The sequence below is a fragment of the Coregonus clupeaformis genome, chromosome 13, assembly GCF_020615455.1.
Source record: "Coregonus clupeaformis isolate EN_2021a chromosome 13, ASM2061545v1, whole genome shotgun sequence".
Lineage (NCBI taxonomy): Eukaryota > Metazoa > Chordata > Actinopteri > Salmoniformes > Salmonidae > Coregonus > Coregonus clupeaformis.
The window spans coordinates 30,604,997-30,629,075 of record NC_059204.1 but is presented as its reverse complement, the minus strand read 5'-3'; the positions used below and the strand labels follow the sequence as shown (position 1 = coordinate 30,629,075).

The window sequence follows — 24,079 nt, the reverse complement described above, 5'->3', positions numbered from 1 at the left end:
CAATCTCTCTCTCTCTCTCTCTCTCTCTCTCTCTCTCTCTCTCTCTCTCTCTCTCTCTCTCTCTCTCGCTCTCTCTCTCTCTCGCTCTCTCTCTTTCTCTCTCTTTCTCTCTCCCCCTCTCTCAGGCCACCCCATCAGGATAAGACCGGATCAGTCCAGATAAACCTGGCTCAGGCTACGCAGCAATCCGGCAATCCTCTGCCCTGTTCGCCAGGCCAGGCCTCATTATGGGCCTCTGAGCTGTGCTGAGCCATGGCTGAGAGCACCTGGTCATCAGGCCTAATAAAGCCTAATCACACAGACAATAATGGCAGTTCGGATTTGGGCTGGAACAGACGATGGCAAAGCCACCCTATGACTGGGGTTGCGTTACCTCTGAGAGGCCATCTCTACACCCCCAACCCCTTCTCTCTCTCCCATACATTTTAGCCAGTGTGATTAGAAAGAAAATATGCAATCCGAGCCCCAAAATGGACAGGCCAGACTGAAATGGACGGTCCACCCAATTGGACAAAGCCGATAATCAGGCCGTTAGCAGTAGATGGCGTGGGACAATTTTGAAGGCTTTCGCAATCGGGGCAAAAACACAGGTCCATTAAGCCTCAACAGTCATTAACCATACAGTAGTAATAATTGGGTTTTAGTGTAATCATTGTTGTCATTATACAGTTACTTTGCTTTTAGCCTCCAGATGGGCTGTGAGCATGGCTGGCGGTGGGTCTGTTTTGAGGAGGGTATAACTGATGTTTAACAGGGAGGTGAAGGAGAGGGTTGGGACTAATAAAACATGTAATTGATCAGACATTGTTCAAGGCTGATGTGCTGCATAAGACTAAAACAAGGAGTGGGACTTTTTATTAAGTGGAGGCTCATCTGGTGTTATGGCTTATATGCTATGGATGGATGTTCCTGCGATGAGTTGTTCTCCCTTGTGAGAGGAAAATGAAGTCGAGATGCCAGGGAGCTCAGGTGTTTCCACATAAGCTCTTCCTGCGGATGCCATGCTTGGTAGATACACTGGGCAATGACATTCACCGGTAAGAGCCCCGTTCTGCAGATGCTGTTGTGTAGGGAGAGGGTTCTGTTCCATAGCAGGCAGACAAATTCCATTCCAAAGCTTGGATATTTTTTTCTTCATGGAGTTCAGTTTGGCTTTAGAAACCCCCTCAGGAAGTGATGGTATTTGGCTCTAGAAACCCCCTCAGGAAGTGATGGTATTTGGCTCTAGAAACCCCCTCAGGAAGTGATGGTATTTGGCTCTAGAAACCCCCTCAGGAAGTGATGGTATTTGGCTCTAGAAACCCCCTCAGGAAGTGATGGTATTTGGCTATAGAACCCCCTCAGGAAGTGATAGTTATTGGCTTTAGAAACCCCCTCAGGAAGTGATGGTGTTTGGCTTTAGAAACCACCCACAGGAAGTGATGGTGTTTGGCTTTAGAAACCCCCTCAGGAAGTGATGGTGTTTGGCTTTAGAAACCCCCTCAGGAAGTGATGGTATTTGGCTTTAGAAACCCCTCAGGAAGTGATGGTATTTGGCTTTAGAAAACCCCCTCAGGAAGTGATGGTATTTGGCTTTAGAAACCTCCTCAGGAAGTGATGGTATTTGGCTTTAGAAACCCCTCAGGAAGTGATGGTATTTGGCTTTAGAAACCCCCTCAGGAAGTGATGGTATTTGGCTTTAGAAACCCCCTCAGGAAGTGATGGTATTTGGCTTTAGAAACCCCCTCAGGAAGTGATGGTATTTGGCTTTAGAAACCCCCTCAGGAAGTGATGGTATTTGGCTTTAGAAACCCCCCTCAGGAAGTGATGGTATTTGGCTTTAGAAACCTCCTCAGGAAGTGATGGTATTTGGCTTTAGAAACCCCCTCAGGAAGTGATGGTATTTGGCTTTAGAAACCCCCTCAGGAAGTGATGGTATTTGGCTTTAGAAACCCCCTCAGGAAGTGATGGTATTGGGCTTTAGAAACCCCCCTCAGGAAATGATGGCATTTGCATTTATCTACTTTGTCTACTTAGGCATCTGACAGTTCAGCATAGCATTGTTGTTTATTTTCTTCTGTCTCCAGTATCTTGTTGCTTTAGCCTTTGCCCTGGTCTGTCAGGAGGGTTTTGAATAAATGCCCAGTTCCCTTCATGCTATAACTGTACAGTTATAATCACAGACCATTTTTCAGTCAGAAAAGTATCTGCTTGAATTTTTGCCTAATGAGTACTTAACGAAATGTTGGAAAGTAGTATTCATGATAAATGATGGAAAGTTTGGAAAGCTCGACTCAGCCAAAGGAAGAAAATACCTCTTGTTCTTCACAAATCAGAATATGATGGCCGTCGAATAGTTGTCGTCTCTGCCGCAGTGCCTATGGTGGAGCTGAGATAAAGGTATACAGAGTATACTGACTCTGTGCGTGCAGTATTTCTCTATTGTGGGTGGTGCTTATATTAGTTGTATTTCACACTTGTATTAATTAGATTATTATTTCTTGCATATCCCAACTCCTCCTGAGACTCCCTCGGAGAGTGGGGTCACGGCCAGAGAGGAGAAGAGAAGAAAAGAGAGGAGAGGAAAAACGATGCAATACGAGGGAGGAGAGTTAGAGGCATTGTGCCCAGAGCTCCCTTCGCTGGGAGTCTATTTGATTTTTATGGTTGCCGTTAATAGTGGAATTATAAAGAAATGCTGAGCTGCGCTGGCAGGCACGTCAGCAGATCTGCTTAATTAATCAAGTGGCTGAAACAGAATGTGGTGGAGACAGGGAAGGAGGAGAGAGGGGTCAGGGAGGGGACAGAGGGGTCAGGGGGAGGAGGAGAGAGGGGTCAGGGGAGGAGGACAGAGGGGTCAGGGGGAGGAGGACAGAGGGGTCAGGGGGAGGAGGACAGAGGGGTCAGGGGGAGGAGGACAGAGGGGTCAGGGGGAGGAGGACAGAGGGGTCGGGGGAGGAGGACAGAGGGGGCAGGGGAAGGAGGACAGAGGACAGAGGGGTCAGGGGGAGGAGGAGAGAGGGGTCAGGGGGAGGAGGAGAGAGGGGTCAGGGGGAGGAGGACAGAGGGGTCAGGGGGAGGAGAGAGGGGGAAGGAGGACAGAGGACAGAGGGGTCAGGGGGAGGAGGACAGAGGGGTCAGGGGGAGGAGGACAGAGGGGTCAGGGGGAGGAGGACAGAGGGGTCAGGGGAAGGAGGACAGAGGACAGAGGGGTCGGGGGAGGAGGACAAATGGGTCAGGGGGAGGAGAGAGGGGTCAGGGTGAGGAGGAGAGAGGGGGAAAAGAGGGTAAATGAGGGGAGACAAGTGTAATTGGTTGGAAATAGTGTGTGTATGTGTGTGTGTGTGGTGGAATGTGCTGAGGTGCAGGGTTTGCGGTGGGGGGGGGGGGCTGACTGTGTCTGTGTGAAGGTCAGGAAGAGCGACACGCACCAGTCCCCTGTCTGTGTGAAAGTCAGGAAGAGCGACGCGCGCCAGTCCCCTGTCTGTGTGGAAGTCAGGAAGAGCGACGCGCGCCAGTCCCCTGTCTGTGTGAAAGTCAGGAAGAGCGACGCGCGCCAGTCCCCTGTCTGTGTGGAAGTCAGGAAGAGCGACGCGCGCCAGTCCCCTGTCTGTGTGAAAGTCAGGAAGAGCGACGCGCGCCAGTCCCCTGTCTGTGTGAAAGTCAGGAAGAGCGACGCGCGCCAGTCCCCTGTCTGTGTGGAAGTCAGGAAGAGCGACGCGCGCCAGTCCCCTGTCTGTGTGAAAGTCAGGAAGAGCGACGCGCGCCAGTCCCCTGTCTGTGTGTGATGTATATGCTCCACAGGGGAAGATTACACAGGCAATAAGAAGGTTACGCTTATCACAAGGAGATCGCAGATCTCCAAGGGATGCAAATTACTACATTAGCAAAGACACAGTCAATTAAACCCACCCGTAGAAAGACAAAGCTTATGTCCGTCACCGGAGAGCGTCCGCAGCACATCTTTTATAGTTTTTTCTCTCTGACTTTCCCAGTTAGTGAAAAACAGCCTACATTAACATTATAAATGGCAACTGTAGACAACCTCGATCCTATCTTCATGTCATTGTCCAAGAAATAACCCACACAGGAAGTTGTAGCATGCAGTGAGTGGTGGAATATTGCTAGCTAAGCATAGGAGAGAGTGACTTTAGATAACTATACTAAAGGTCTATTCCACCTGTCTACCTCCCAGGTTGGCTCCTCTCCTCTCCTCCAGCTCCTCTCTGTTCCACATTGGTGTTTTATTTGAAGGCTCATTACGATGACTCCATGTTCTTCACGGCTAATTGCCAATACAGTATTTTTATGGTTTCCGGCATATTCATTGTGTCAGCTGTGCCCTGGGGTAATTATGTTTTGTTGGTTTGCTGTGTTAGCCCTTAATACCCGTCTCTGACCCTGAGTTTGACAGAAACAGAGAATGTCCTGTCATCACATCTCTTCCTCCACACGTCCACAGTTTTACAGTTTCCCTGTACAGCCCCTTAAATACTGCCAACGGTCAGATGGCGAACGACAAAAAGCCAGTGGATTCCAGTGTTCTGCATACCACCTTGAGACAAGCGAAGTGAGTCTCCATGGCAACTGTAGGTGCCTCTGTAATCTTGGAATAATCTCTTTCGTGAGGCACTTAACAATGCAGCCATCTCCCTATAGAGAAGACGAGAGGAGAAGAGGAGGACAGTACAGAAGGAAAGTGTTTACGCTAATTAAGTTGTCTGTTACACTGAGCCTAAACTGCACATTTCATTGTACAGGTACAATGGGTGTCTGGATGAAGAAGCTAAAGATGTCCGTACAGGGAGACTTGAAGGGGCTTCAATAAATATCAAATGTCAAATACAAAATATGAGCCAACATCTTGAACACTGTAAAATACCACAGGGTTTTTTCTTTTTACAATAGAAACATCCAAGCATATGTCAAATGATATTGCAGAGCAGTATAATGCAAATAAGATCCATATCCTTGTTAGGCTGGCATAATTATTATCCACTTGTTTACACAGACAGCAATATAAATCTAGAAATGAGATCAAAAAGTTATGCATTAGTGTTTCAGCAGTTCGCTGTCAGATCAAACAATTACAGGGAAATGTTGGAAGATCATTAATGTTTGCCAGCCAAAATAATTGTCTAATAAAACGACTTCCGGAAGAGTTCACAGAGAGAATTTTTGGCTTTCTTTTCTTCTACATGACAACTCACTTTTCACTGATAATCTCCAATCTGAAGTCCAATCCTTGAGTTTGAATAGAAGACTCTCAGCTGGGGAAAATGTAGTACAAGATCTGACAGAAAACACTTAGTTAAGTTAATGTATATTATAATATGTCCTATTTTCAACATCATCAGTGAGTCACTTGATCATTAAAAAGGTGAACTCTAACTGGAGAGCCGTTGTGCTACGAGTCATCTAATATCTATGATAATTACTGGAGGATAATCCTCCCATTTCTCGTTCTCTTTCATTTCAACTCTTTTAATTTCACCCCTTCAATAGTTATTCTCTAATTAAGCGGAGAGATGCGTATCATCGTGTCCTGTGGAATGGCTCGGGCCAAATCTCTAACCCCTGTACACCCAGAATCCTCTACTGCTCCGTCCTCCTCGCCATCTCGTTGTTTTTCCACCATCAAATTGCGGCAGCAGTCCTTGGGAACCGTCACACCATTATTCACACACAGAGGCCCCCGGCTGTTAGCTGCACAGCATGTTGTCTTCTTTTAAATCTCCCTCCAACTCTCGCTCCAGCGAGGAAATAATTCAATATTCAATGCTCCCCCTGCAACTTCAAACAAGTGTGTCTGGGAGTTGAGTTGAGTGTCCCCCCCCTACATCCCCCCCTCCCCTAGAGAAGAGAGTCAGACCCAGAGAAAGTGTTCCTCTGATCAGCCAAATCTGTTGTGGAGAGCTGGACACCCTCCTCTCACCATCAGCTTAGACAACGTTTCCCTGGAACAAAGGAGATAAAGAAATAAGAAAACATCTTAGAAAAAACGCCTTTTGAAAGAGTGTGATACAACAAAGATATTTGTGTTAATTGTTATTGTATTGCTTGAGTAAGTTCTCTGTAAACGTTATCCCACGTCAAATAGTATTTGATGGCAAAAACACATAACTGCAATGAGGACTTGTTGTCATTTAGGAAAATCTCTTATGTTAGAAAACCAATTCCATTGAGTGAATACACTTTTTTGATTCAGAAATGTCTATGTTAAGATTGACATTTTTGTTCATGCATTCAATAAAAATGGATTACATTTTTTGGGAAAAATCACGACACTCAACTATTACCTGGTATGTTAAGTTAATGGTGATTATATTATGCGGTGCTCTGCAGAGATGTCTGGCTGTCTATAACAACTCTGCAGAGAAACATCACTGCCTGGTGTCCTTGGCTGAACTGACAAACACTACACCTGGGTTATATCATATCAAAGAGAGAGAGAGAGGAAAAGAGAGAGAGGGGGAGAGCAGGAGAGAGAGGGGGAGGAAGAGAGAGAGAAAGAGCGAGAGAGAGGGAGAGAGAGAGGAAGAGCGAGAGAGAGAGAGGAAGAGCGAGAGAGAGAGAGAGAGGGGGAGGAAGAGAGAGAGAGAGAGAGAGAGAGAGAGAGAGAGAGAGAGAGAGGAAGAGAGAGAGAGAAGGGGAGGAAGAGGGAGAGAGAGAGAGAGAGAGAGAGAGAGAGAGAGAGAGAGGAAGAGAGAGAGAGAGAAGGGAGGAAGAGAGAGAGAGAGAGAGAGAGAGAGAGAGAGGGGAAGAGAGAGAGAGAAGGGGAGGAAGAGAGAGAGAGAGAGAGAGGGGGGAAGAGAGAGAGAGAGAGGGAGGGGGAGAGGGAGGAAGAGAGAGAGAGAGAGAGGGAGGGGGAGGGGGAGAGGGAGAGACGGAGAGGGAGAGGGAGAGAGGGAGAGCAAGAGAGAGAGAGATGACCATGAATCACCGATAAACGAGCTAGCTAATCAATGGGATTTTGCCGCTGGTAGCAATTTAACAGGATCGAGGCGTTGGGACAAAATATGGTTTCTGCTGCCATTAGCTAGCAGCCTTCACAACTCATCCTATCCACACATGCTGTACATATTGTACCTCTCTCTCTCCCAGCTGAACATGTTGTTGAGTTTCCCAGGTCTACAGAGCTAAACAGTGTATTGGTCAGCCTCAGACCTGCACAAGGCCCCGGTAATCTGCTGGAAACAACACTAATCTGTCTGCCAATGCGTCACAAATGGCACCCTATACCACATATAGTGCACTACCTTTCGTAAAAAAGTAGTGCACTGAATAGGGAATAGAGTGCCATTTGGGAGACAGCCTCCGTTCTGAAAGGACCGATCATGAAAAGAGAGCAGAATGTTAACCTGCCGCCATTTCCTGTTTATAGACTGTAGAATGTTTGTAGGTTTGTAGCGTGTGGGTTCTCGCTCGGAGTGATGCAGGTGGAGAAAGAGAAAGAGAGAGTCTGGGTGGATTTTCCAGCGTATTGGCTGTTTCTCAAACTCAGCTCACATCTTCAGGCCTCCAGAGACACTCTGTCAGTGTCTCTCTGACTTGGCTACTAGCAACATAGCCTTTGCCTCAAGGAAATCATGCATTTAGCCTGCTCAGTGGTAGAGCAAGCTTTCCAATGAGGTGTTGTTCATCAAGGTCAACCTACAGAACTCCCATGTTGAAACATAGCCCATATTGCAATGTTGTCCTTACCTCTATGTGAACTGTGGAAACAGCAAGGCAGGGTATTGATTTTTGTTTTAGATAAAGTGGTAATGTTGGTATCTCTATACTCTACAATCAGGTATTGCAGAGGAAGGTTTTGTCAGTGGTGTAATACTTTAAAGTACTACTTAAGTAGTTTTTGGGGGTATCTGTACTTTACTTTACTATTTATATTTTTGACAACTTTTACTTTTACTTCACTACATTTCTAAAGAAAATAATGTACTTTTTACTCCATACATTTTCCCTGACACCCAAAAGTACTCATTACATTTTGAATGCTTAGCTGATCCTCTGGACACACTAAACACAAATGTTTCGTTTGTAAATTATGTCTGAGTGTTGGAGCATGCCCCTGGCTATCCGTAAATTAAAATAACACGACAATGGTTCTGTCTGGTTTGCTTAATATAAGGAATTTGAAATTATTTATACTTTTAACTTTTAATTTTGATACCTAAGTATATTTAAAAAAAATACTTTTAGACTTTTACTCAAGTAGTATTTTACTGGGTGACTTTCACTTTTACTTGAGTCAATTTCTATTAAGGTATCTTTACTTTTACTCAAGTATGAAAATTGGGTACTTTTTCCACAACTGGGTTTTGTAGGAATTAATACGAATTTTCAAGTCATAATAAGAAGCATTTTCAAGTAATAGCAAAAATAGGAATTTTCAAGTCAGATAATTAGCAATGTAATAATCTGGCAGACTGGTGGCTTCTAGACCTATTTTCCAGTGATTTCCTGCTCCAGGAACCAAGACTCCAGGAGAGATCTCAAAGCAATTAATCAATTTAAGTCAACTCATCAGGTCCTTTTCTAGAAACCTTTGAGTATTTTTTTCCCCATCGTGGCAGGATGTTACGCTGTGCCCTCATGGCTTGGTAAATTACTAAAGCTATAATTTCATGTCACACAGTAGGTAACCATTGTTATGAACTTCTTTGCAAGAAAACCAGTCTGAAAGAAGGAGAGCCATGAAATTAACGATTGTCCTCATTGAGAGGAATGTTGAACTGAAGGACTTATTGTTCTGGACTGGCAGTCAATAAAAATCTATATCGGTCGTGTTAGTTGGTTTGAATGTAGGAATTGTGGGCTTTGTGTGTTCTGTTTGAAAGGATCTGTAGAGATTTACACAGATTATTTATTGTTTAAAATAAATATTGCACCAATATCATTTTGGGATTCCTGTGTTGGGTGCTTGCACACAGTGCAGTATTTCGAGAGTCGTCACTGAAGTTAAAGTTAAACTGAATTCTAATTTTGTCACAGTTGAGATTGCAATATAAACCGTTCTATTTAACTGACCCCACATCAGTTTATACTCTACAAAATACTTCACAAAGAAAATTTCTCTCTTGAAAAAACACTTTGGACTAGGTCAAACTGAACATGTGAATATTGCTTGAGAGGAAAGGGAATGTTCTTTTCCTTCCATTCTGTCCTTAGAGGAAACAGGACAGGGTGTACTGTAGGTAGACTTCTTGTCATATCAGTTAGATGACTGATTATTCATTGTCACTTAAATCCAACCTGACTCTGCATCAGTCACACAGACCATGGCAGTGACTTGCAATACAGCAATGTCCACTGGTGAGGAAAGGCACAGTCACATGGATCAGGACAGCTGACCATTGTCAGCCCCCATTTACTGTTATCTCCCATCAGAGTCCCTATGACTGTGTGTATTCACCTCACCGTCTGGCCCCCTGCCCTGCCATCTGCGATAAGCGTCGCCATGGAGCGGTGAGGGTGACAACTGCCCCAAGGCCAGTGACATATGACCACAGCCTCTCCCAAAGTCTCTATGGATCTCACAGTGATCTGACATCCTACTACTTGACAAGAGCTAGGGCCTGACACCTATGTCGGTTACTGACTTACACTAACGGCTGAGGCTATTGCTAACAGTGACACACGTTGTGCTATTTAATTAGAATGTCCTAACGCATGCTTAGTAATGTAGGCTTGCTGTCTAACATGCTAGCATAGCAACTAACCCAAACAATTAACTTGAAACACTACATTTTGCAATGTCAAAGTCACGTTTGTTATGTTTCTGTACAAAAGTGAATAGAAGCCCAGTGCAGTCAATAACGTGATTATCCTGTGTTATATACTGTATATTTCTACATGATGAGGTTGGAATAATATTGTGAAATTGTGAAAATGATGATAATGTACCTTTTAGTGTAAGAGCTGTTTGAAAAGACTGCCTGAAATGTCTGCCTGTTTTGGTGGGATGGAGCCGCCCGAGCCTAACGCTAGATAAGTGCTCTCACTTTGTCTCAATGTGAAACTGCATTCATTAGCTCCAGTTGAAGTATAGTATTTTATCTGTGTAGCAACAGATCTATGAGCTGGCCAGGCACAGCATTTATTGCACCTAATTGCAACACTCCATAAGACCACCTTAGTTACTGCATCCTCTTTTTCAGTACTGTAAATGTTTTTGTTGTTGTTGTCGTAACAGTTTTGTTTTTGTTGCTTTATTTCTATCAGACTGGTGATTAAAGTAGTGCATTCTTATTGCAGCTTGCTAAAGTCTCAGTCCTAGTATACCCGACATTTGAACCAGTATTCCCAATACCATAACACACTATAAGGTCCCCATCAATACCATAACACACTATAACAGGGGTGTCAAACTCATTTTAGCTCAGGGGCCACATGGAGGAAAATCTATTCCCAAGTGGGCCGGACCGGAAAAATCATGGTATATATAACTTAAAAACAACAACTTCAGATTGTTTTCTTTGTTTTAATACGATCAACATACAACATAAAGCTGGAGCCTGAGGACAGTGTGTCCAAAATAGTACAAGCACAACATCACTATTAATCATAAAACACGTCAAGTTTATTTGAAAATTCTAAAGAAAAAGAACACACAAACACACAATGCCTCAGTGATTAACAGAACTGTTTCACAGATCACAGAACTATATCAGGGTGTCATTTCCCAGGCAGAAATGTAGATAAAAATAATGAAATCCTGTTCCCCAAACAAGTGCAAGAACCACAGAGTCAAGAATAGGTTAAATATACAAATAAAATAAAATCAATTAAAAACAATAGCACATCAACATAAAAACATATAAACATAAAGCTGGAGCCTGAGGACAGTGTCCAAAAGCACAACATCACTATTAATCATAAAACACCTCAAGTTATTTGAAGGTTCTGAGGACAAAGAACACACAAACACACAATGCCTCAGTGATTCACAGAAGTATATCACAGATCACAGAACTATATCAGGGTGTCATTTCTCAGGCAGAAATGTAGATAAAAATAATGAAATCCTGTTCCCCAAACAAGTGCAAGAACCACAGAGTCAAGAATAGGTTAAATATACAAATAAAATAAAATCAATTAAAAACAATAGCACATCAACATAAAAACATATAAACATAAATCTGAAAGCGTTGCTCAAACTCCCGTAACAGTCCCGATATTTTATCTTTGAACCGCTTCATGTCTGCCACATGTTGGGTCGCGCACACATTTTTCAGACAGGGGAAGTGAGTTGCATCACCACCGGCAAGTTGCGTCTCCCACAATGACAGCTTCAACTTGAAAGAACGTATGCTGTCATAATACTGCGTGACAACTTTGTTGCGCCCTTGCAGCTGTTCGTTCAAGTTATTCAGGTGCTCTGTAACATCCACCATAAATGCAAGGTCCGGCATCCATTCTGCGGAATGAAATTCTAACACTGGTTTGCCCTTTTCTTCCATGAACTGTTCAATTTCTTCTCGTAAATCAAAGAAACGCCTCAGCACAGCACCTCGGCTTAACCATCTTACCTCAGTTTGGTATGGCAGGCCATAGATGTGGTCTTTCTCTCTGAGAAGGCTGTCAAACTGACGGTGATTCAGGCTTCTGGATCGGATGAAATTAACAGTTTGGATGACCACCTTCATGACGTTATCCATCTTTAATGACTATAAGGTCCCCATCAATACCATAACACACTATAAGGTCCCCATCAATACCATAACACACTATAAGGTCCCCATCAATACCATAACACACTATAAGGTCCCCATCAATACCATAACACACTATAAGGTCCCCATCAATACCATAACACACTATAAGGTCCCCATCAATACCATAACACACTATAACAGGGGTGTCAAACTCATTTTAGCTCAGGGGCCACATGGGGGTGTCAAACTCATTTTAGGGGGTGTCAAACTCATTTTAGCTCAAGGTCCCCATCAATACCATAACACACTATAAGGTCCCCATCAATACCATAACACACTATAAGGTCCCCATCAATACCATAACACACTATAAGGTCCCCATCAATACCATAACACACTATAAGGTCCCCATCAATACCATAACACACTATAAGGTCCCCATCAATACCATTCATTGTCCCTTAAAAGCCAAGGCAGGAAAAATGTACTTCAAGTCTCATGGGGCCATTACTGCACAACTCTTACTTAGCTGTCACCATCCTCCTAGCTAGTTTTATGAACAAAACCCAGAAGGACATTCAATTGAAAAGTTGCAAATCATGTTCAAACCCAGATACTGTCTGGCGCCCTGTGGTTTTGTACACTCTGAAAAGAAGCAAATCAAAGCAAAGCAAAGCAAGACCTAATATTGACGCTAAAGAGTGGCACTAAAGGGCATCTTTCCATTGGATCTGTCCTCGATTAACATTAGTCCACGTTGGATCTGTCCTCAGGTTAACACTTGTCTCCAGTTGATCTGTCCTCAGTTAACACTAGTCCACAGTGGATCTGTCCTCAGTTAACACTAGTCCACAGTGGATCTGTCCTCGGTTAACACTAGTGGAAGTGAATGAAAGGTCAGAAGGTTTCAGATGACATTTCAAACACACTCTTACTAGCTTGTAGTTCTTTGTTACGGATACAGGTATCCTGTGTTTTTGTGTGTTCCTACTCTTTCTGCCCTAATCACAGGTGTCCTGTATGTTCCTGATTGGTGGTCGTTGAGGTGTCTGCTGATTGGACCAATCAGTGAACATTCCTGTTAATTGCACCACCTGTTATTCGTTTGTTCAATCACACATCCCATTTTATAAAAACTAGACTTGTGTTTGTTGAGAAAGAGAGACTTTTTGCCATATGTGAGTATGGACACGGTGGTGTCCTGTGTGTTGTGTACTCGCTAGTTGATGATTACCCTGTTTAGTAACTTTGTGTGTTTCTGGGAAAAGGGGAGTTTAAGCTAGATGCCCTTGGGCGTACATTACCCGTAGGACGAAATCTGTCTATAAACACCAGTTAGACCTGAGCGGACCACCCACTGTATTTTTGTATGGTAGCAGTAGCCTAGCGGTTCTTTAGGCAGGCTAGATCAGTTTAGGGGGTTTTACACTATTGTTTCATTTCTTGGGTCCTGCTCAGCCCTTTTTCCCAAACCCTTACCGTGTGTTCATAAATAAACACTTTGTGTTTGACGGTAGTTCATGGTAGTTGTGTCTTATTTGTTCTCACTATTCCATGTCACACTTATAATTTACATGAATTTATGTTACGGGTCTCATGTCCATCCACCCTAGATGTTTAGAGCCACGGGGTTCGTAACATAAAGTGGGGGCTCGTCTGGGATCCTATCTATCCCATGCTACTCATGTAAATTAGTTAGTGTCTGGTTCAGTGTTGAGCTTAGCAGCTGTAACTACCTGTTTTTTTTTGTGTGTTCAGTAGTCGACGGCTACGTGTTGCTAGTAGGATGGCTACTTTTGAGTTGGAGGCATTTTTGGAAAACCCTACGTGGAGGTTTTTTGATAATTGCCGTAGAGTGGATCTACAGGCTTTGGCTGACCACTTTTCTGTACCCATACCGAGGGGTTTAGTGAAAGCAGAAGTTAGGGAAGTAGTGTTAGCGATATTGTTAAACGAGCGAGTGCTTGAGTTACCGCCGCCTGAGTCTGCTGCTCCTGTAGGGGATGTGGTTGCTGTTCCTGTAAGCCCATCAGTGTCTGAGGACGAGGCTAAGGCTCCAGCCACATTGCCCCCGTTATGACCCACTCTCCCACTGACTGACAGTGATGCCAGGATGGATGTCCGCTCGACACGGCTCCAAATAGAGGCGGAAGAGCGGGCACAAATCAGGCAAGACAAGCTGGAGATGCGTAAAATGGAACTAGAGGCAGAACAGGAGACGCGTAAGATAGAACAGGAGACGCGTAAGCTAGAGGCAGAACAGGAGACGCGTAAGCTAGAGGCAGAACAGGAGACGCCAGCGTAAGCTAGAGGCAGAACAGGAGACGCGTAAGATGGAACTGGAGACGCGTAGGCTTGATCAAGAACTGGAGACGCGTAAGATGGAACTGGAGATGCGTAAAATGGAACTAGAGGCAGAAACAGCGAGGTTAGTCTCTGCTCATACTATGCCTGCTAGTGAGCTAGCCTCACCAGCGGTGTCGTCTGCTACATTTGATATTAGTAGACAGATCACCTTGGTACCTGTGTTCAGGGAGTCAGAGGTTGATTCCTATTTCGGTGTGTTTGAGCGTATAGCGGTAGCATTGAAATGGCCCGACGAGGTATGGTGCCTATTACTTCAGTGTAAGCTAACAGGTAAAGCCCAAGAGGTTCTGGCAGCGCTACCTCTTGAAGACAGTTTGAATTATGAAGTGGTCAAAGCTACTGTTCTTCGTGCCTATGAGCTTGTTCCTGAGGCATATCGACAGAGATTTAGGTCTCATAAAAAGTCTCCTACTCAGACTTATGTGGAGTTTGCTAGAGACAAAGGAAATCTGTTTGACAAATGGCACAGTGCTAGTAAGGTAACTGATTTTACCTCTCTACGGGGAGTTAATCTTGTTAGAAGAGTTTAAAAATTGCTTACCGGAACGCATTGTAGTTTATCTGAACGAACAGAAAGTATCCTCACTGTCGGAAGCGTCTGTATTGGCAGACGAAGTTTGTGTTGACGCATAAGAGCGTGTTTTCGCAGCGTACGAGAGCAGGGCTGCGGAGTTGCTAACTTCTAGTCCTAGTCGACCAGCAGTACATCCAGCACGCCCAAAAGATGTGCGTCACTGTTTCTATTGTCATAAGGTGGGACATATAGTTAATGATTGCTTTCTGCTAAAACGCAAACCGGGGGATGCCTCAGCACGCCAGGCCGCCAACGGGTGTTGGGCTGATTCAGTACGGTTGTAAGGCCGGAATCAAGACAGAAGCCTCATAGTGAATGTGGTTTGAAAGTCCCTGTCCCAGATCACAGTTATGAACCGTTCATTTTTGAGGGTTTGTTTTCTATATCAGATGATGAAGCGTCTCAGCGTCCCAGTTAGAATCCTCAGAGATACTGGTGCGGCGCAGTCGTTCATACTAGCTGATGTGTTGCCCTTGTCCAGTAATACATATTGTGGTTCCAGTGTGTTAGTACAAGGAATTGAAATGGGTTTCGTCCCAGTGCCATTGCACTTTGTGAACGTACACTCTGAGTTAGTCAGTGGATTGTTCAGAGTGGGCGTACGTCCTATGTTGCCAGTAAAAGGTGTGACATTTATAATGGGCAACGATATTGCCGGAGGAAAGGTAATACCCATATTGGAGGTATTGGATAAAAGTGACCAGTCTCTCTCCGAGGAGCTGGCACAGGGGTTATCCAGATGTGTTCCCCGCTTGTGCTGTCACACGTGCTCAAGCACGACAAGTGGGTGAAGTGGTAGATTTGTCAGACACGATTCTATTCAGAGAGTGTGACCCAGAGGATAGTTCGGTGCTACCTCTGGTAAGCTGGTGCAGTCTGACCAACAGCCCAGAGAAAGGAAGAAGGATGTGGAACTTGTTGCTGAAGCAATACAGTTACCAGTTACTCGTGAGCAGCTGATCGCTAACCAACAGGTTGACATTAGCCTCGGCTAAATGTTTTTCTAGTGTTGTCTCAAAAGACGAGCTAAAGAAGAAAAACATGGCATACTTCGTTGATGGTAATCTCCTCATGCGTAAATGGACATCCCATGTTGGCTGGCGGAGATTGGAATGCTGTTTACCAAATAGTGATTCCTACAGCCTTTCGACAAAATGTTTTATCCCTCGCTCATGATCACCAGTGGTCCGGACATCTGGGAGTCACCAAGACTTATGATCGTGTTTTGCAACACTTTCTTTTGGCCTGGTTTAAAACAAGATGTGGCTCAGTTCTGTCGGACTTGCCACACCTGTCAAGTAGTTGGGAAACCGAACCAGGTTATTTCCCCACGCCTCTTTGTCCCATACGGCCATAGGTGAACCATTCGAACATGTGATGGTTGATTGTGTTGGACCATTACAAAAACAAAATCTGGTAACCAGTTTATGTTGACAATTATGTGTGTGGCCACCAGGTACCCAGAGGCCATTCCTCTGCGAAGGATTACTGCTCCGGTGGTGAGTAAAGCGTTGATCAAATTCTTCTCAACTTTTGGATTACCTAAGGTGATACAAACTGATCAGAGTACAATTTCCTTTCTAAACTTTTCAAACAAGTGTTAAAATCCTTGTCAGTTACACACCGTGTGTCAAGCGCATATCACCCAGAGTCTCAGGGTGCGCTTGAACGTTGGCATCAGACCCTGAAGTCTATGCTCCGTAAATATTGTTTGGAATCTGAGAAAGATTGGGATGAGGGAGTTCCTCTAGTGTTGTTTGCTGTCCGTGAGACAGTACAGGAATCCCTAGGGTTCAGCCCAGCTGAACTGGTGTTTGGACACACCATGAGAGGACCTATGAAAGTCCTTAAGGATCAGTTTTGTCACAAGAGTTGTGTGTGAAAGAAAATGTGTTGGACTACGTTAGTCGCCTCAGTGAGCGCCTACATGCTGCCTGTGCTCTAGCAAAGGAACGCTGTCTTCCTCACAGAAACGGATGAAACGACACTATGACACACAGGCTGTTTCTCGTTCACTGCAGCCAGGTGACCGAGTTCTTGTGTTGTTGCCTGTGCCAGGAGCGTCATTGTCAGCACGTTTCTCTGGTCCTATGTCATTGAAAAGAAAGAAACTAACTGAAACTGACTATGTGATACAGACTCCTGATAGAAAACGCCAATCTCGGGTGTGCCACGTTAACATGTTGAAGACATACCACAGCAGACCCGTTACTCAGGTAGACAGTCCAGAGAAACTGGCCGAGTCGGCTGTCTCTGTTGCTGCTACGGCTGTAGTGGGAGGTCATGTTAATGATGTGGACGGAGATGGTTTGGAGTTGCGCAACACTCAGCAGCAGTGTGCTAGATTGCCCAATTCAGAGATGCTGCTGTCTCTCCCGTCAAGCCTGATTCATTTAACGGACAGACAGTCAGATGATATTGTGAGACTATTACACAGCTTTCCATGTCTTTTTAATGATGTTCCTACATGTACAAATGTGTTAGAACATGACATTAATGTTGGAAACGCTGCACCTATCAAGCAACATCCTTATCGTGTCAACGTCGCTAAGAGAAAGATAATGAGGGGTAGGTCGGTTATTTGCTGGAGAATAACCTGGCTATGCCAAGTTCAAGTCCTTGGAGTTCTCCGTGCATTCTGGTTCCTAAACCTGATGGGACATCCAGATTATGTACGGACTATCGGGAAAGTCAATGCTGTCACAGTGCCCGACTCGTTCCCGTTACCCAGACTGGATGACTGTATTGATACTGTTGGTGCTGCTACCTATGTAACCAAATTAGATCTTCTAAAGGTTACTGGCAGTGCCGTTAACCCCACGTGCCTCCGACATCTCTGCATTTGTGACCCCAGATCACTTCCACAATATGCTGTCATGGCATTTTGGGATGCGGGCGCACCAGCCACTTTCAACGCCTGGTTAACACAGTATTGGCTGGAGTTCCTAATTGTAGTGCTTACCTTGATGATCTGGTCATTTATTCAACTGAGTGGTCTGATCATGTTAACACTCTAAGGTAGTGTGTGAACGTCTAGCAACCGCTTCTCTAACCCTGAACTTAGCAAAGTGCGAGTTTGGGAAGGCTACTGTTACTTATCTTGGTAAACCGGTCGGCCATGGTCAGGTGCGCCCTGTAGATGCCAAGGTCTCAGCTATAACGCATTTCCCGCACCTACCACCAGAAGAGAGCTACGCCCCGTTTTTAGGGATGGTTGGCTACTACCGTAGTTTCTGTAAAAATTTCTCTGCGGTAGTTGCTCCATTAACGGATTTGCTCAGTCCGGCGAGAAAATTTGTATGGTCTGAAGATTGTTGTACTGCTTTCAACACTGCTAAAGCACTCTGTGTAGTACTCCTGTTCTTGCTGCGCCAGATTTTGAGCGGCCGTTTAAACTGGGGTAGATGCAAGTGCCAGAGGTGCTGGTGCTGTTCTACTGCAGCAAGACCAGAGTGGAGTGGACCATCCTGTCTGTTATTTTTCACGGAAATTTAACAAATGTCAGACAAACTATTCCACCATTGAACAAGAAGCTCTAGCTTTGTTGTTAGCTCTGCAGTACTTTGAAGTTTATGTTGGTTCCAGTGCATTACCAGTGGTAGTGTATACTGACCATAACCCCTTAGTTTTTCTCCACCGGATGTACAACCAGAACCAACGCCTTATCGTTGGGCACTTGTCGTGCAAAATTATAATTTGGAGATCCGCCACAAAAAGGGGTTAGATAATGTGTTGGCAGATGCTTTGTCTCGGTGTAATGATCTAGGTTTTTTTTTGTTATCCCGATAGGATGATTTGTGAATTTGGGTGTTGTGATAATACGTGTGTCGCAAACCATTTTGGTTTTGCTCTTTTAAGGGTGGGGAGTGTTACGGATACAGGTATCCTGTGTTTTTGTGTGTTCCTACTCTTTCTGCCCCTAATCACAGGTGTCCTGTATGTTCCTGATTGGTGGTCGTTGAGGTGTCTGCTGATTGGACCAATCAGTGAACATTCCTGTTAATTGCACCACCTGTTATTCGTTTGTTCAATCACACATCCCATTTTATAAAAACTAGACTTGTGTTTGTTGAGAAAGAGAGACTTTTTGCCATAGTGTGAGTATGGACACGGTGGTGTCCTGTGTGTTGTGTGCTCGCTAGTTGATGATTACCCTGTTTAGTAACTTTGTGTGTTTCTGGGAAAAGGGAGTTTAAGCTAGATGCCCTTGGGCGTACATTACCCGTAGGGACGAAATCTGTCTATAAACACCAGTTAGACCTGAGCGGACCACCACTGTATTTTTGTATGGTAGCAGTAGCCATGGTTCTTTAGGCAGGCTAGATCAGTTTAGGGGGTTTTACACTATTGTTTCATTTCTTGGGTCCTGCTCAGCCCTTTTTCCCAAACCCTTACCGTGTGTTCATAAATAAACACTTTGTGTTTGACGGTAGTTCATGGTAGTTGTGTCTTATTTGTTCTCACTATTCCATGTCACACTTATAATTTACATGAATTTATGTTACGGGTCTCATGTCCATCCACCCTAGATGTTTAGAGCCACGGGGTTCGTAACATTCTTTAAACCCCATCAAATGTGCTAGAGTGTTACAGGACTCATGAGCTGCAGCGAGATGCTATGTGTGTGTGTGTGTGTGTGTGAGTACTTGTTTTCCCACCTTGTTAGGAACCCAATGTCCTAACAATTCACCCGAATGTCCTGACAAGGTAGGAAAACAAGATTAAGGGTTAGGGGTTATGGAAAATCAGATTTTTAATGGTCAAACATTTTTACTCCCCAAAATATGTGTGTGTGTGTGTGTGTGTGTGTGTGTGTGTGTGTGTGTGTGTGTGTGTGTGTGTGTGTGTGTGTGTGTGTGTGTGTGTGTGTGTGTGTGTGTGTGTGTGTGTGTGTGTGTGTGTGTGTGTGTGTGTGTGTGTGTGTGTGTGTGTGTGTGTGTGTGTGTGTGAGTCTGTGCGTCTTTGTGTATTGTGATTTTACTGGGTCTGCATTCAGCCAATAACATCTTTAGGTCAGGTCAGTCAGTGACACCCATAAAAAAAGATTTCTGCTGCAGGCAATTAATCCCTGTTAACCCCCTCCTCTAGAACGCTAAGTGCTTTAAAAAAAGAAAGGCCATTTACCCCTGTCAAAGGCTTTGGCACTGTTTAATAAGAAAATGCCTCTGGCTGGGTATTTCACAAGACTTAAAGATGATCTCGATTGTAAAATCTTTGCATATTAGGCTATCAGATGTGTGTTGGTCTTTTTTTAATCAGGCTTGATCTTGCCAAATTAAGTTGGAAAATAGTTCCAGAGAATGTGCAGCTCCTCACATACGGCTTGGACGTCAGTATTGAGAGGACTACAGAGTATCTTCTTCACTTCAACTCAACTAGGGCAGAAAGTTAAAATGTTCAAAGGTTTTGTTGTACTATGCACAAAGAAGAGATTTCAAATGTCAGATTCCATTTTAGGAAACAAGCCTATCCTTGTAAGATGAAGAACATTTGTCCAAGGTTAAAAGTGTCCTTCACACCACAAGCAAATACCAATGGTACAAAACCGTACTGGTTATCACATGGATTAAATGGCCAAGTGTTCAGTGTATTATCTGAACATAATTTTCTCCAGTATGCTGAATATTGGCCATCACATACTGATATCTATAATAGACTAAGTAACTATTGGTCCTGAAATGCTTATGAATGAATGTATGTGAGATATAGACCCATTCCACAGGAGGTTTGTAGCACCTTAATTGGGGAGAACGGGCTCGTGGTAATGGTTGGAGCGGAATAGGTGGAATGGTATCAAATACATGCCATTCCATTTGCTCCGTTCCGGCCATTATGATCACACGTGTAGTTTCATGTGATCACATGTTGCTTTACATGTTGTCACGTTATCACATTAACTTCACATAAGATCACACGTGATCACATGAAAACTTGTTTTTGGAACACTTCACGTGTTCACATGTGAAATTCATGTGGTTGTTTCATAAGGGGAGTTCCCAATGTCACCCCCAGACAGGCTATAAATCTAATCTCCCTGCAGGTTAACAGTATCCTTTGGGATGGGAATAAGACACCATGGTTACATCCCAAATGGCACCCTATTCCCTTTATAGTGTACTACTTGTGACCAGGACCCATAGGAATCTGGTCAAAAGTAGTGCACTATATAGGGAATAGGGTGCCATTTGAGACACAGGCATGCCTGTCTTGTTCTTCCATTACAAACAGACGCCACTTCATTACTTGGTTCATCCTCTATGAATCCATAGACGCTTTACACATGTCTCAGGTGCTTTAGAAATACACAGCCTCAAAACTGCTTCTGTTGTTAGCAATTTGTCTCCATTAAACAATATGTAACTGGAAACGACTGTTTTTTTATGATTCAGGAAATTGAGGATTTGAGGATTTCTCTATCAAAGAATGGCAATCGGCTGTAGCATAGAATAAGACTTTTCCTCAGACAGTTAGCAACTTACAGTGCATTCAGAAAGTTTTCAGAAAGCACTGTATATTGTTTCCCAAATTGTGTCTCTGTTTCGCAAACTGATGGAAAACGTGAATGTCAAATTGCATATCTGAACATTTTGTACCCCATTTTATATATTTTTCCATGAACTCTAGTGAGAGCATTCAAAGTGAGAGATCAGTACATAGTACCTTTTTCCCATAGCGCCATGCTATTATCCATTTAGGTACCTATTTACAAGGAAATGTCTGTGAAAACAGACTTGTTTTATTAATAGGCCAATAAGCAGACTAGCAGCGATGTAGTAGGTTATTGACCTTACATTGACCTCCTGTGCCTATTTACAGAGCTCACTGAGAGATGGGTCCTGCCCATAGAGATGGAAAGAGGTCTCATCTTCGTATCCATGCCATTATGGCATCTGTGACCTCATGGGCAGATCCATTGAGGCTATCTCCATTTTTTAAAAGTGGTTATTTCTCTTATTTTTTTGTGTTTGAAAAATGTGTAAAGCTTATATTGGTGATTTATCGCCATCTGCAGTGCTGGAGTCCTGAACCAAATATTGTGTCATTCATTTATTGTGGCAACTAGATAGCGGTGTTGAAGCCATTTACAAACCATATTACCCAATTTGAAGAAGAAGACAATGCTCTGATCATTGGCAGATTGCTCCCAACCCATAGGAATCCCCACCCAGTTGACAACTTTAAAATAGTGGAAGCCTTTAATGGCAATGTCCATGCTAAAACTGGTTATTTACATTTTAGCAGACGCTCTTATCCAGAGCGACTTACAGGAGCAATTAGGGTTAAGTGCCTTGCTCAAGGGCACATCGACAGATTTTTCACCTAGTCGGCTCGGGGATTAGAACCAGCAACCTTTCGGTTACTGGCACAACGCTCTTAACCACTAAGCAACCTGGGTTATATCTAAGTTGAGTCCTCTATACATGTCTATGCTCCTGCACAATCAATGAAATCTTTCCTCATTTATAGACTTTGAAACAGTTTAACAACCCCCCAATGTGATTGTTCTCATCATCCAACCCAGGTTTCTCTCCTATTCATAGTGATTATTACAAGCCTAATTCTCCTTGTAGTTCAAGGCTCCCAGGGAGCTGCAGTCAGTCTCTCCACCTTGGCTTTGTTTGAGGAAAAGCCACTGGGGAACATTTACAGAGAAAGTGACAGAGAGAGAGAGAAAGAGGTAGAGGGGGAGAGAAAGGTAGAGAGAGAGACAGCGAAAGAGGGAGAGAAAGAAAGAGCGGGACAGAGAGGAGAAGAAGGAATGAGAGGGGTAGAAAAAGAGTGAGACAGGAGACGTACAGTGAGGGAAAAAAGTATTTGATCCCCTGCTGATTTTGTACGTTTGCCCACTGACAAAGACATGATCAGTCTATAATTTTAATGGTAGGTTTATTTGAACAGTGAGAGACAGAATAACAACAACAAATCCAGATTTTTTTTTAAATAAATTGATTTGCATTTTAATGAGGGAAACAAGTATTTGACCCCTCTGCAAAACATGACTTAGTACTTGGTGGCAAAACCCTTGTTGGCAATCACAGAGGTCAGACGTTTCTTGTAGTTGGCCACCAGGTTTGCACACATCTCAGGAGGGATTTTGTTCCACTCCTCTTTGCAGATCTTCTCCAAGTCATTAAGGTTTCGAGGCTGACGTTTGGCAACTCGAACCTTCAGCTCCCTCCACAGATTTTCTATGGGATTAAGGTCTGGAGACTGGCTAGGCCACTCCAGGACCTTAATGTGCTTCTTCTTGAACCACTCCTTTGTTGCATTGGCCGTGTGTTTTGGGTCATTGTCATGCTGGAATACCCATCCACGACCCATTTCAATGCCCTGGCTGAGGGAAGGAGGTTCTCACCCAAGATTTGACGGTACATGGCCCCGTCCATCGTCCCTTTGATGCGGTGAAGTTGTCCTGTCCCCTTAGCAGAAAAACACCCCCAAAGCATAATGTTTCCACCTCCACGTTTGACGGTGGGGATGGTGTTCTTGGGGTCATAGGCAGCATTCCTCCTCCTCCAAACACGGCGAGTTGAGTTGATGCCAAAGAGCTCGATTTTGGTCTCATCTGACCACAACACTTTCACCCAGTTCTCCTCTGAATCATTCAGATGTTCATTGGCAAACTTCAGACGGCCCTGTATATGTGCTTTTCTTGAGCAGGGGGACCTTGCGGCGCTGCAGGATTTCAGTCCTTCACGGCGTAGTGTGTTACCAATTGTTTTCTTGATGACTATGGTCCCAGCTGCCTTGAGATCATTGACAAGATCCTCCCGTGTAGTTCTGTGCGTTTTCCTCACCGTTCTCATGATCATTGCAACTCCACAAGGTGAGATCTTGCATGGAGCCCCAGGCCGAGGGAGATTGACAGTTATTTTGTGTTTCTTCCACTGTTGTCACCTTCTCACCAAGCTGCTTGGCGATGGTTTTGTAGCCCATTCCAGCCTTGTGTATGTCTACAATCTTGTCCCTGACATCCTTGGAGAGCTCTTTGGTCTTGGCCATGGTGGAGAGTTTGGAATCTGATTGATTGATTGCTTCTGTAGACAGGTGTCTTTTATACAGGTAACAAGGTGAGATTAGGAGCACTCCCTTTAAGAGTGTGCTCCTAATCTCAGCTCGTTACCTATATAAAAGACACCTGGGAGCCTGAAATCTTTCTGATTGAGAGGGGGTCAAATACTTATTTCCCTCATTAAAATGCAAATCAATTTATAACATTTTTGACATGCGTTTTTCTGGATTTTGTTGTTGTTATTCTGCCTCTCACTGTTCAAATAAACCTACCATTAAAATTATAGACTGATCATTTCTTTGTCAGTGGGCAAACGTACAAAATCAGCAGGGGATCAAATCATTTTTTCCCTCACTGTATAGAGCAAGAGGCTTTAGAGGATTAATCTGTACCTGTGGAGAAGATTAAGGGTCTGGATTGTGTGTGATTAATGAGTGGGCTGCTGATTGCTCATCTTCACATTCCCTCCATGAATTACCAGCACACTCG

General features: G+C 44.1%; 1 protein-coding gene across 1 annotated transcript in view; it reads left to right on the top strand.

Moving 5' to 3' along the window:
* The window catches only part of LOC121579232 (follistatin-related protein 4-like), a 262,850-nt gene that overhangs the window by 169,821 nt on the left and 68,950 nt on the right, over positions 1–24,079 (top strand). The window lies entirely within an intron of this gene.